This window comes from Nuphar pumila, chromosome 13, assembly GCF_984573655.1.
Source record: "Nuphar pumila chromosome 13, dmNupPumi1.hap1.1, whole genome shotgun sequence".
In the NCBI taxonomy this organism is placed as follows: Eukaryota; Viridiplantae; Streptophyta; class Magnoliopsida; order Nymphaeales; family Nymphaeaceae; genus Nuphar; species Nuphar pumila.
The window spans coordinates 58,114,701-58,128,643 of NC_143261.1; the positions used below are offsets into that span (position 1 = coordinate 58,114,701).

A 13,943-nucleotide genomic window follows, 5' to 3' on the forward strand; every position below is an offset into this window, starting at 1 on the left:
CAGCCACTGCATTTTATATGTAATATATCTGTCTATTTATGATGGATTCTAGTTGGCTGCTTTTTCTGTTTGTTGTCAATAGCATCCAATTAGCCTCATTTTATATACATTTGAAAACTGTCTTAAGCTCCTCTTTGAAAGGAGACAAACTAAAACTTTTATAACATTTATTCTTTTGCTTCTGTTGTCTGTGGCTTCTTGTTCATTTTTGTCGTGTAGCGGTTGTATTCTTGTGTTTTCTCTGTGCTATTGTGTAACTTGGGTATATTAATTTATTACCTTCTGTTTATATTTTCAAAATAAAATCTGCCATTAAATGGTAAATGGCATATATTGATAATCTGTGTTCTCCCACACTTTTATTGAAAAAATCTTGGCAAAATGAATAATTTTTTAAAAATTTATAAACTGAAGTTAGAAATATGTAAAAAAATTACTCAAATGCCAAAAGCAATAAATATGTCTCATCCATTGTTTTAAAAATGAAAAAGAAATGAAAGATGGGAGAGTCCAGAGGCCGAAATAAATACTTTCTTGCTTAGGATTAAGTTACATTCAGTATTTATTGCCATTAAGATGTGAATGATAAAATAGGATTATCAGCCAAAGTTTTTTAAAATCATTTATGAAACATAAATTATGATATTTTAATTTTAAATTATCACAACATTTTGAAAAATATCGTGATATTTTAAATGTTAAAACTGATGAAAAGATATCATAATATTTTTTTAAAATATCATGATATTTGTGACTGTGCTTATACCTTCTTCCATTGCCTTAGTTTTCTTTTACTGCAAAATTCAATTTTATGTTTTTATGAAAAACGGCTGCATTACTTGAGTTTTATCCTTACATACTTGTAATCACCATTGATAGCTGCTAACTTTTGTTTAGTTGCAAACTATGTTGTCAAAAGTGATACGTGGTTACCTAGTCAACTGGTACTGCCTACCCTACTTGTGTTCGCCTAATCCTCCCAGAGCCAATCCCTAGTTAGACAACACAGAGTAGGATGACATTGTTTTTTATTTTTGAGGTCTTAAATTAATCCTATGCACTTAATTCCTATATGCTGTTTTTTGTGCTTATTTTCTTTATTACTTGAGAAAAATGATTGCTTGGGCCTTGTTAGGGACTGTTGCAATCGGATTGATGTCAACATATATTCTTGTTAAAACCCACACACATACATGTGCACACATGCATACACAAAAATTTGCGAGTCTCTATTACAGCTCAATGTTTCCAGAAGAGATGTTCTTGTAAGAGTAAATATTTAGTGCTATGCTGCTATTATGCATTTTAGAGCATACTAGGATCAGCATAGAGAATCTAGTACAAGACTAATGTGTGTTGCCAATTTGCCCTTATCTTCCCTTTTTAAAAAATTTCACAAGGTCTATTATATTCAATGATAAAATGATTGTGGGGGTGCGCTTCTTAGGAGCCTTAACAGGTCATTGTTAACATAATTTCTGCTTGCATGAGTAATTCAAACCATTTTCTTCTTCCTAGGTGTTGATTAAATGACATAATCGATGCCGATATTCTTTTTAGAATAATTTCTAGTGTATCAGTTGAAATTTTGTGTTGATTCTAGTGGAGTGGGTATTATTCTTGATCGTAAAGATACTGATGCTCGACTTTGGAGAGCATCACACAATTTCACTTTCGCCCACTGATTAATTGTCAAGCATTTCACAATTTACTAAGTTCTTTCCTCATTCATGTATGTTATTCAGGAGCTTCATTGTTTCCATTGGTTAATTGTTAAATGCAATTGAGTTTTCCAAATAGTCTGAGTCATATATTGCAAGTTTATATGACATGATTATTCAGGAGGTAGTGATGCTTTTTCAGTTTCCAGAAAGTAGCGAAATTTTTTTACTGAGATTCTAGCTAGATTATGGGCGTAATATCTTTCAATGTATTATGGAATTATCTGTGCGCATACATTTGTTCCATTTTGTATAGTTGTCTTAAGGTAAGGCAATTAATTAACGATTTAACTTGAAATGCAAGTGTTTATGTTCATATATAGTTATGCTCATAATTGTTGTCAGATATCCTGAAGGTATTGTAAATCAGGCGCTCGACGACATTTTTGCAGATACTTTTGGTAATGATGTTGACAATGATTCAGTTATAGATTTAGATTCGGAAAGTGATGGTCTTCTTTCTGAGGTAATGTCATGCTCTTCTAAAAATCCGACCTCATCTTTTTCTAATTCCTTATTTATTTATGAAAGAGTTCTGAATTCTGATATTGGTTTCAGGATTTGAATGGTTCTTATCTTGTTAAAGATGGAAGTGATGATAATTCAGGTTGGAACATAATTACAACAGCGAAATTTGGTGTTTGAAATATCCTAAATTTTTGTTTTAGTAAAATCGCAAGAGGATATTTTTCAATATAATTGCTGTTGCTGTAGATGAAAGCTACCATACTGCTCTATCTGAGCAGAACAAGACAATTCAGGTGGAACTCGTGAAGCAGAAAAGTAAGTTAGATCGGCTGAAGAAAAAGGTAAGAACGACCTTGTACTTAATTAAGACCTTGAAATGACCATAGATATGAAGCTCAACATGATGGTATGTCTAACTAATATAAACATGTAGGGTTTGTTTTAAAAAATTTCTCTCCTATTTTGAAGACAAAAAAATTGATGGCTCACATTCATCATTGTAATGCACTTAGTTTTACCCAAAATGAACTAATGCTAGGGATGTCAATCGATCACGTTTGAGTCAGGTATCTGAAAAGTACAAATCTGATTAGTTGAATCGGTATAGCAAATGAATCTGATTAATAATCAGATTCGGATGCAGTTTTCAGATTTTCATTTGAATCTGGATCCAAGGGTAATCCAACCCAATTCCTTATAAAATATATCTGATTAGCTAACCGAGTACAAGTTCAATATTGCCTTTTCCATCCAACTCTAAATTTGATTAAGCTAGATCCGGATAGGTCAGATTCACTAAGACCTAGATCTCAACTGAATATTTCCAGTTTACTGCCCTGGCTAATGCTCAGAAAGATTTTCATGTTATGACCCTTGAAATGTTGTATTCTTAAGTACGAAGAGCATATTTAAAGCAATAGAAGTGCTTTTTGTTTTTTATTTTTGCTTTTGTGTTTGCTCATAAAAAGAAAACAAGTGCATCTTTTGTGATATAGACAACTCTTCATACTTCTTTCAGTACGACATTATTTTTGGATGCTTGAAATATTAATAAGGTTATGTTTGCTTCATTGTTTCACCAGGACCCAACTTTTGGTGAGTTTCTGGAAAAGCATAGTTTGGAGCTTCAAGCTGCAAGTAATGAAGAAAAAGTAAGACGTCCATCACTTTCCAGTTTCCACATGGCCATCATTGTACTGGCTTTCGACATTCTATTATCATTTTATCATTGGTAGGACTCCTATTGATATTAAAAAATTCTGATGTCATAAATGGTTGTCTTCTTAGGTTGTATGTCATGTCGGTAGTCATGTTATCAAGCCTACTCTTCTCTGTTCTTTTTTCCTTCACCCTTTTTCTTTTGTTTTTTTTCTGGTGTGTGTCTATTCCAGATTGGTGTGCTCAAATCAGGCCAGATTGGGTCCAACTAACCAATCCTGATTGATTCCATAGATTATCCATACCAGTGGGAATCAATTTTAGAGTCAAGTTGAGTCAGATTAGTATAAAGTGGCAAGTGTCTGGTTGGACCAATCCATTGATTAGATCACCCAATTTTAACGTTCTTCTCATCATTTTTTGATAACTTTGCAGTGAATTTAGGTGGTTTTGTTCTTAGTTGTCATAGGCGCTAGGCGAAGCCTAGGCGGTGAGCCCCTAAAAAGCCTAGGCAGTCTAGGCAGTGCCCCAAATAAAAAAACAAAAAAAATATATACAAATATGTAAACAAACTACTAAAATTAATAACAAATATGTATACAACATAAAATCAATCAACAATAAGCAATAGACAAAACAAAATATGTCGTCAAACACTATAAGATAATTATATTAAATAACCTGCTCAATACATTGTCCAACACAAAACATTTAACAACACAATACATTTAACTAAACATAGAATTCTGAAACATATGTCTATATATAAAAGTCATCTTCATTCTTCAGTATCAAACTTCATTTCAACGATTTCCTTCATTTATTGCATCTTTTAGTGGTTTGAGATGATGATGGCAGATCATCTTCATACAATTTCTGTCCCACAAATGTTGCAGGTACTTGTGCCTTTCTCTCATCATCTTTTTTAAGACTAGTAAGAAGCTCAACACAAATATCAGAAGGAATGCTATGTTTACATAATTTCACAGTGGAGTTAATATGTCCCACAACATGATATTTAAATCTATACAATCCTTCATGCATTATAAAATCACAAAAATTACACTTCACTATTTCTTTGGCATCTCTAAGTCAATAGTGTACAATATTTCAATGCAGGTTTCTTTGAGAGGCATCCTCCAAGACCTCTACCTTCCATCGACTTACTAGAACACGAATTAATAAATCTAATCACTACAAAAATGTAAAATAATGTAACTGATAACCATGTTAAAAAATGAAACAAAGAACAATGGAATAAATAAACCATGCAACTGATAACCAATGCAAAACGAGCCACCATAGTCTACTCCTGATGGGCTTTATGATTAGTGCAGCAGGGAGGACGAACAGAGTTAAGCCTTTTATAGGCTGATTTAACTGATGCATAATATTGGGAAAGATTCTGATCACCCTGCTGCAACTGAAATATCTCTTGCTCAACTTACAAAATTCTACTGACATTTTTGTCTTGAGAGTACGTGTCACGTAATGAATCCCACATCTCCTTTGCAGTAGAATAGTAAATTAAGCCGTCTGCAATATGTGGCTGAACACTGTTCATAATCCAAGACCTAACAATGTCATTATCTTCCTACCATGTGGCATATTTCCCAGTTTTCTCTGTTGGTTCCTTTTTTAACAAAATATGTTTTCGACGATGTCCTTACACAGACATATAAAAGTCCTTTGACCACCTTTTATAATTATTGTCGTCCAGCTTTACGGACGACTCATAAGAGAAGAGATTAGCAAAAGCTTTGTACTCTGCAGACACTTCAAACCTTTGTTCACCATCACTGGACTTTATTTCAGCCATGGTATTTCACTGCTGACAGTAGCTAGCTAATGAGCCGGATAATAATAATAACCAGAAAGTAATCACGAGCAAACTGATAGTAAAGAAATAGATTCCAGCTGAAATAAAATCCTTGTCTTGCAATATATATATATATATATATATATATATATATATATCACAGACGCCACCAGCAAGATAATAAATCTGATCACCACTATAAAAATTAATTTTAGATGACAAAAATTGATTTCACATCTGAACTTCAACAAAAATTAATCAGATCTGATTAAATCTGATTCCAACAACAGCAAGCACTACAGATTTAACGCCTACCACATCAACACGACTCTGATATGAGTAAATCTGATTCCAACGACAACAAGCACTACAGATTTAACACCTACCACATCAACACGACTCTGATACGAGCAACAGTCAGTCAGCCACACCATTCAGATCTGATCCAACATCAACGCTCTACGCTACACGACATCCAATTACTGCACGATCTCAGATCTGCTCCACCCAATCACAAAATGATTGCTGATCTGATGCAACACGATCATGATGTCAGATCTGCTCCACGCAATCTCCACATGATGGTAGATCTGATGCACCACGATCCATCAATATTATTGAGGCGTCATCAACAAGGAGCAAAAGAGGAACACACGATCTAGGGTGTCTGATTAGATCTGCATATTGTGTAGAACTAGTCAGATCCAGGTCGTGAGACTGAGGAAAGAACCTAGGGTTCGATCAGAAGGAAGATCGAACAAACTAGATATAGGCTAGGAGGAGAGAAGAAGAAAGAAAAAAACTATGATAAAGAGGGAAGAAAGAAATTCAACCTAGGGGTTAGATTCTCCCAAGAACGAGAGGCTTTGATACCATGTTGAAACTTGGTTTGAGAAAAGATAGAAAAGTACCTTCACGATTAGCCCTAATCACCCTTAAGTAGTGATTAGGGTCAATAAAGAAAATTACAAAAGAGACCATTAAAAGTTAAAATATAAACAAGACCAACTGATAACTTTTCTGATTTCCAATAAACCCCTCATGATAATAACTCTCAACTGTATATAAGTTATAAAAATAATGCAAAAGGGGTTATATGAAATTTAATCATCTTACCTAGGGTTTACACCAGAGTTACCAGTCAAGGAAGCGGGAGCGGGAAACGATACGAGAAGCGGGAGCGGGAAGCGAAACACTTTCAAAAATTTAGGAAGCGGGAAAGCGTGGGACCACTAAGAAGAAAATTACGAACCGTCTTGGAAGCGGCCAAGGAAGCGAACCGGAAGCGACCTAGGAAGCGAACCGGAAGCCAGGGGGAAGCAAAAAAATGAAAAAATGGGGAAGCGTGGGGGAAGCGAGGGGGAAGCGCGCTTCCCAAAAAGGGGGATGCTTCCCCACACATTTCGGAAGTGCGACGTTTCGTGCTTCCGAAGCGCGCTTCGGGGAAGCGCGCTTCCCCTTTTACCTAGGCGCTTTCGGTAACTCTGGTTTACACTTTCTTCTTCCTCTTTGCTAACTCCATTCCAAAAGGCCCAATAGCAGTTCTATATCTTATGAGTTGGTCTAGTAGTGTGTCTCGATCCTCTTCGCTTTGAACAAGACGATTGGCACAATCATATAAGTCATTCTTTATCTCCTCATTGGACTCGATATTTTTATACTTATAATATATGGCTGGATTCAAATATAGGTTTGTTGCATGCAAAGGTTTGTGCAATTGATTGTTCCACCTTTTATCGATTATCTCCCAAACCCAACCGTATATTTGTTTATCATCACACACATTTACCTACTAAGTAAAAGAATTGAAAGTAACCATTATAGAAGCTAAAATAAAATGTAATTTACAATTAGTAGAATACAAAAAAATTAATTTATAATTATACTTTTATTTTTTCCTTTTCACGATCTATTTTCTTGTAGATGTAACTCATAGCAAGCTTTTCATCGCTATCAACCAATCGAAGCATGTCAAACAAGGGGGCGATTGTTTTCAGAGCACAACTCACTCTCTTCTAAAATTTTGAACACAAAATCATGCTTTCACATCTTTTACCAACTGACGTTTTTGAAAAACTATTTTTTTCCCAATCATCTCTAAGAAATATGAACTTTAGGCATTTTTTCCAATTATATATGCTTTCTAGAGTAAAAAAATGGCAAATTTTGTCACTGCAGGACTATGTAAGTCCTTTTGTGTGTGTGCTCTCATCATACTCAACACTTGAGAATGTTTGTAATGAATACCACCAATTGCCTTGCTTTTCCGAAAATGTTCTATATATTCCAACATCATATCTATACAATGTGCAGCACAAAGAGTCCAAACTAAATGCTTTCTCTTATCCATAAATAATTTACCTGCTTTCACATAGTTTGAGGTATTATCAATAACAACTTGAACCATATTCTCCTCCCAAACTTCAACATCATTCAACAATGCAAAAAGCAAATTTGCATCTTTTACTTTATTTGATGCATCAACTGATTTCAAAAACATTGTTCCCAAAAGGCAATTAACAAAAAAATTAATGAGTGTACACCCTTTTGTATCCATGTTTGGACCAATGCACTTTGTATTGGTCCAAGAACTCCTTCATTTTCTTCATTTCTTTATTCAAAAGTAGTTCTCGCAACTCGTGATATGATGGAGGCTTCATCCCTGGTTCAAATTGGCCTATAGCTTCAATCATACTGTGAAATGAAGGCAACTTCGCTGTATTAAAAGGTATTCCACCGTCATAAAATCACCTATTAATGTACTCGTACACTGTTTCTCTTTTTTCCTTTTTGAAGCAATTTTCAAACATAGTTTGTTTGTTTGCTTGCCTTCCTTTCATAGAATCAGTAATTTAGAGAAAAAGTCAAAAGGAAATTTACAAAAGCCAACAAGCGAAAATGTTTGGTTTATAAGAGGAAAAAAAAGAGAAAAACATAACTGCCACAACATAGATGAAAATATTATTCATGGCAGCATTGATCCCAATTTCATGGAGATACTCTTTACACTGGTGTATAAAGCAGAGCTACCGGAAGCTTCTTAGATAGGTGGGAAGCTCGCTTCAGAAGCATGATACTCCTCGCTTCCGAAACCTGATGAGAACCTCGATTCTCCCATGCTTCTCCTATGCTTTCCACACGCCTCATCTATTCTTCTTATATGTTCTTTTACTCAACTTTTCTTGTTTTTTATGTGTTTTCTCTCACTTTTCTCACTCACTTACATGTGCTTTCTCTAAATTGGTAGTCATCATTTTTAGATTTTGTTATACATTTAATTCTTACACTAAAAAAACATGAAATTTAATATTCGTCACTTTTATTTTAGTTTTTATTTGTGTTTCATTTTGATTTTCATTCAATTCATATATTTCTTTTATTTATTCTTCGCTTCCCGCTTCCTATATATTTTAAAATTCATTGCTTCTCGCTTCCGCTTTCTGTATCGTTTCCCGCTTCCGTTTCCTAGTCTGGCAACCTTGGTATAAAGTGATCCTAATAAACCGATAATGTCTATTTAGTACAAATATGACACCCAATAGTTTGCTTCATCACTCTTTTTTTTTATAGGCAAGCCATCACTGAGCATTTGATCTTTCTAGATTTATATTCTGATCAAATATATCACACTCACATCATTGGAATCACACCACGGAGCCAGCCCAAACTGTGAAGTGTGAACTCAAAAGGACAGTTTAAAAATGTTAAAAAAAAATGTGAAATGTTAAACAAAATGCTACCAAATAATGTCCCAAAATATGATGAAGAAAACCATGGCACCAACAGCTTGAAACACTGAACACATTATTAGAATACTTTAATTCTTTTTCTTCACTTACCTTTGTTTATAAGGTTCATATGGAGAGTACAACTTTTAAGAGAGAGAGAGAGAGAGAGAGAGAGAGAGAGAGAGAGAGAGAGAGGTAGCGGTACTTGTAGAGGGAGGAGAAGGTTGACCTTCTTCGGCTCTGCCCTAGCGAGAGAGAGTGGAGCGAAAAAAGGGGAAAAATGACCCTTTTCCCCCTTTTATACATGTTGATAACAATCAACGGAAAAAAAATACCGACCTAGGCTTATGCCTAGGCACCACCTTTGACAACTAAGCTTACCACTAACTAATGCTAAAATCCATAAGTACCCCTGAAAAAATGAAATGTACACATAAATACAAAGAGGGGGTACCACACTAAATGTAATACACATATGATACATAAGTCTCATATGTGATTTAACATGAGAAGCGAGAATATAGCTGTAAATTCATAAAACGATATTAAAGGCAAAATATCACAATATTTTAAAAATATCATAAATTTATATATGTCATGATATTATCGTGATAATATCATGATATTATAAGTTGCCTTTTACTTTTTATTATATCTTAACTATGTTTTTCTTCTTTCTTTTGTTTTTTACTTATTTTTTGTATTATGTGTTGCTTTTCTCACTTATTGCTACTGTTTTTAAAATTTTTTTAAGCACCAAGTTTATATTTATCAACCAAACCTAGAGAAATTGCCTTGCTAAGATATGTCCGAGACCGATATTTGTGACTATGATAATATATATTTTTTATATTTATATAATGCATGTCTACCTATTTTATTGCTTGTTGATCATTGATTTATATTTTATACTACTGTGATATAAAAATTTCTAAAATATTGTTTATTCTGTTTGATGCCATTATTTGGGCTATTTCTTGATTCTTTCTTTCCTGTGTTCACTTATTCTCAACTTTTATGTGTTGCTTACTTTGTTAGCCTTCACATGACAGCTTTCAGATGATGAAGGTGAACCAAATGAGAGCAGCAGCAACAAAACCGGGGAAAATTCAAGTTTATGTGAACATAAAATCCTCACAAGTTTCTCCATTGATTCATGGTGCCAACAGATCATGAATCAACAAAACATCTCTGTGCTTCCTAATCTGTTAAATGGATTCTGGGTTGCATGCCATTATGGAAGTGATAACTCTGATGCTCTATTATACAAGATTCAGACAAGAGCAGCTTTCTGCAAGGTTTTGTTAATTGTGCTTCATGAAGCAGACAGTATATTCCGAAGATTATTGGGAATGTCAAGCTCTGGTTGCAAGGACACTGTACTGAGCTTGCAAAATACTTCAAAATGGGCCTCAGTGAAACCACTGGTTAAGTCTTACATCAAAAGTACATTGTATCTTCTGACTCAGGCTACAGATACACAAATAATTGTCTTCGTCCTTTCTCGGCTCAGAGATTCAGTTATATTTTTAGTTGCATTTCCGGTTTTGCTACAAAGGCTTAGCAAGGTAACTGTTGTTGAACAAGCTAGAATCTATTGAGAAGCAAAAGATATGCATGTGTATGCGTAAACATGCACGGATGTGCCCCATGCTATCCATGTGCATGCTTGTATTTGTGTGCTGACGTTGTCATGTCTGTGTTTTTCTAAAAAACATGTTTGTTTTTTAGTTTTATGCTTTGTTCATTACATTAGGCCATTTCTACGGCAAAATCGTGAGACTTCTTTTAAATGCGATGAAGTTTCCAGGATCTATATTGCATGATCCTGCTGGTACAGCAGAAATGATATATTTGGTATTTCTTTGGGAGAAAAGTTTTCTTTATGAGGAAAGACGTAGGGAACAAGGGGTTTCAGTGCTAAATTTTTTAATGAGCAAATGTGGTTATTTCACAAAATTCATTTATTGCAGATGGAAAACCCTTTTTAGGTGTTTGCATCTATTATTTCATAATAATTCATATTTTGAGAAAGGTTTTTTCCTTGTTTGTCTCAAAGTGCTTGCCCATCACATGGGAAGAGGTGTACTTAATCAGCCCGGAGGTCACATAGATTGGAACCCCTATAGTTAACTTATTATCATTATACATGAGATTGATTTGAATCGTTGCTGTTACACTTAATGGATTTTTATTATCTCATATGTGAGGTGATTGCAGATTGCCATCCACCTATGGGCAACTGGAGGAGGGAGAGTCTCTTTGGCAGCATTCTTACTCATCCGAAGCATGGTTCTGCAGTTAAATTCAGATTGCTATGATTCCTTCCTAACGAACATGTACAGAACATTTTTGGCACACTCCAAATTTGTTGAACCGGAAAACATAAAACATATCCAGTTTCTTGCTGATTCTGTTGTGGAGTTGTACTCACTAGATATTGCTAAGTCTTACCAGAAGACATCCATCCTTATACAGCACCTTTCCAAGGTTTTGCAGCATGCCCTCAAAACCAAGACGGAGGTCAGTTTTTCAGCTCATGCATATCACAATTTTAAAAGCCAAATTAGTTTACTAGTTATCATGTCTAATTGTTCCGGCTTGTCCATCTATGCATAATGTAGAATATTGCAGTTATTGAATATATTAAAAAGTCTAAGATTTTAGGTTATTGAATATTGTAATATTATGCATTATTGGATGTTTTGGTACCGTTTTTGGTATCAAAAAGCTTAGCCTTTCAAGAGGAAATATTTATGTAGAACCTATATATATGAAATATGATGTTACAATATAAAGAAAATTCCTCAGATCTAGTAAACCATCTCCCCCACTCCTTCACTTTCTCTCTCTGTGAAACTTGCTAGGCCCTTGTTTGGTGCCTTCTTTGATAATGGGAAACTCCTAATAATACTTAATATCCAAAAAAAAAAAAAATTCTGAAAGAACAAAAGCACAATTTATAATACTTGTACAGTGTAGTCGATTGAACCTCAACCTTGCGAAATTATGAACATTATGTATGTAACAAACAAACCTTCTCATTTCCTTAAGAGTCATTGACACTTCCAATTCTGTAGACTGGAATGCAGAATTTGCAATTTGATCAAGCCACATGATCAAGATATAGCTGGATAGATGTCAGACACATCTAGGGATGTAACTGGGTTGGATGTGGTTTCAATGTAGGCATAATTGGATATAACCGATGTCACATGGACTCGGTTAGGAGGTCGATGCACCCGTGTCGACACGCCCCGACACGGGTGCGGCTTCAGACACGGGGCAGACTCGGTCAACAAGTGTTGGACTCGGTCAATGCATCGGGGCCGAGTTCGTCCACTTTATAGACTCGGTCAACTTTGACCGAGCCTATTGTTGTCCATATTTAAAATTTATTTTGGACTCGGGTCGGGTCCGATCCGGATCCAAAATGTTTATCGGGGTCGGGGCCGAACCCTAAAGAGGCTACGCAAGGGGAGGGGCTTAAGACAGACCCCTCCCCGCTGATCTTTCCCTCTCCCCCAGCCGTCCCTCGCTCTTCGTCCCCTTCATTCTCGCCGGCGACCCAGACCCTGACGATCGTAGCCGCAGCCAGCCATCGGCGACCCCAGCCACCGGTCCTCTCAAGTATGCACTCCTCCCTCTTCCGTTCTTCTTCCCCTTCGTCCGGTAGGGGCCGGATCCCCCTGCCTCGTTCGTGTTTTCCGGCAGGGGATGGAGGCCCCTGCTTGAGTTTATTTTTCAGCAGGGGGCTCCCGTGCCTCAGATTTGTTTTTCGACAGGGGGCTGCTCCCTGCGTCAGATCTGTTTTCCGGTAAGGGGCTCCGCCCCCTGCCTCAGATCTATTTTCCGGCAGGGGGCTGCCCCTTGCGTCGGATCTGTTTTCCGTTAGGGGACTTCGCCCCCTGCCTCAGTTTATTTTTTGGTAGGGGGCGGAGCCCCCTACCTCGCCTCAAATCTGTTTTTCGGCCGGGGGCTGCCCCCTGCCTCAAGATCTATTTTCCGGCAGGGGTCTCCACCCTCGACCTCAGTCGTAGGTTTTCGGCAGGGGGCGGAGCCCGCCTTTGATCTGTTTTCTGATAGGGGGCTCTCCCCCCCTGCCTCAACCCCTGTCTTTGTTATTTTCTATCAGGCACACAGTTAGAGGGGTGGAGCTCTTGTTACTATTTTTTTGAAGTGTTTATTAACTTTATTTACATATTTTCTATTCACTTTTCACTTTTCAGATATAATGGCGAGTTCTAGTGGTGTCAATAGAGTTGGTTCAAGTTTAACTCTGAATTATAAGTTTCTTAACCACTTTGGAGGCTTGTGACAAAAGGGATAAAAAGCTAGTGGTGGTAGTGGTGGGAATGTGCAGTTTCATTGTAATTTATGTACGATTGTTTTCACGGGTTCTTATACGCGTGTGAAAGCACATCTTTTGCATATTCGTGGTCAAGGAATTAGGCAATGTTCTGGGGTTGATAAAGACTTGTTAAAGCAATTAAAGAAAGAACAAGAGGAAGCTGAAAAGAAGAAAATTGCAGAGATGAGAAGCGATTCGAGTTTTTGAAGAAAAGAAAGATGGAAGACAATAAAACAATACAAGGATCATTCAAAAACATGGCAAGAGCAGAAATTGATAAAAAGATTGGTCGATTCTTTTACTCAAGCTCAATTCTTTTTAATGTAGCTAGAAGTCCATACTGGAAAGATATGATTACATCTTTGACTAATTGTAATTTGAGTGGTTATATGCCTCCTAGTTCAGAAAAACTAAGAACAGTTTTTCTTGCAGAGGAAAAAAATAGAATTGAAGACTTGTTAGAGACCAAAAAATTTGCATGAAAACGTCATGGAGTGTCTATTGTTTCTGATGGGTGGACTGATATACAAAGGCGTCCACTGATAAACTTCAATGCTTACTCACTTAATGAGCCAATCTTTTTGAAGACTCTTGATGCATCTGGGGAGTATAAAGATGCTGAATATTTAAAGAGATTATTTGTTGAAGTGATAAAAGAAGTGGGTAAAGAAAGTGTGGTGCAAATCATTACTGACAAC

At 36.1% G+C, this 13,943-nt stretch overlaps 1 protein-coding gene across 5 annotated transcripts in view; it reads left to right on the forward strand.

Annotated features, from left to right (window-relative positions):
* LOC149818473 (protein REBELOTE-like) overlaps positions 1 to 13,943 on the forward strand; it is a 62,580-nt gene that overhangs the window by 11,588 nt on the left and 37,049 nt on the right. The gene's annotated exons all lie outside the window — the stretch shown is intronic.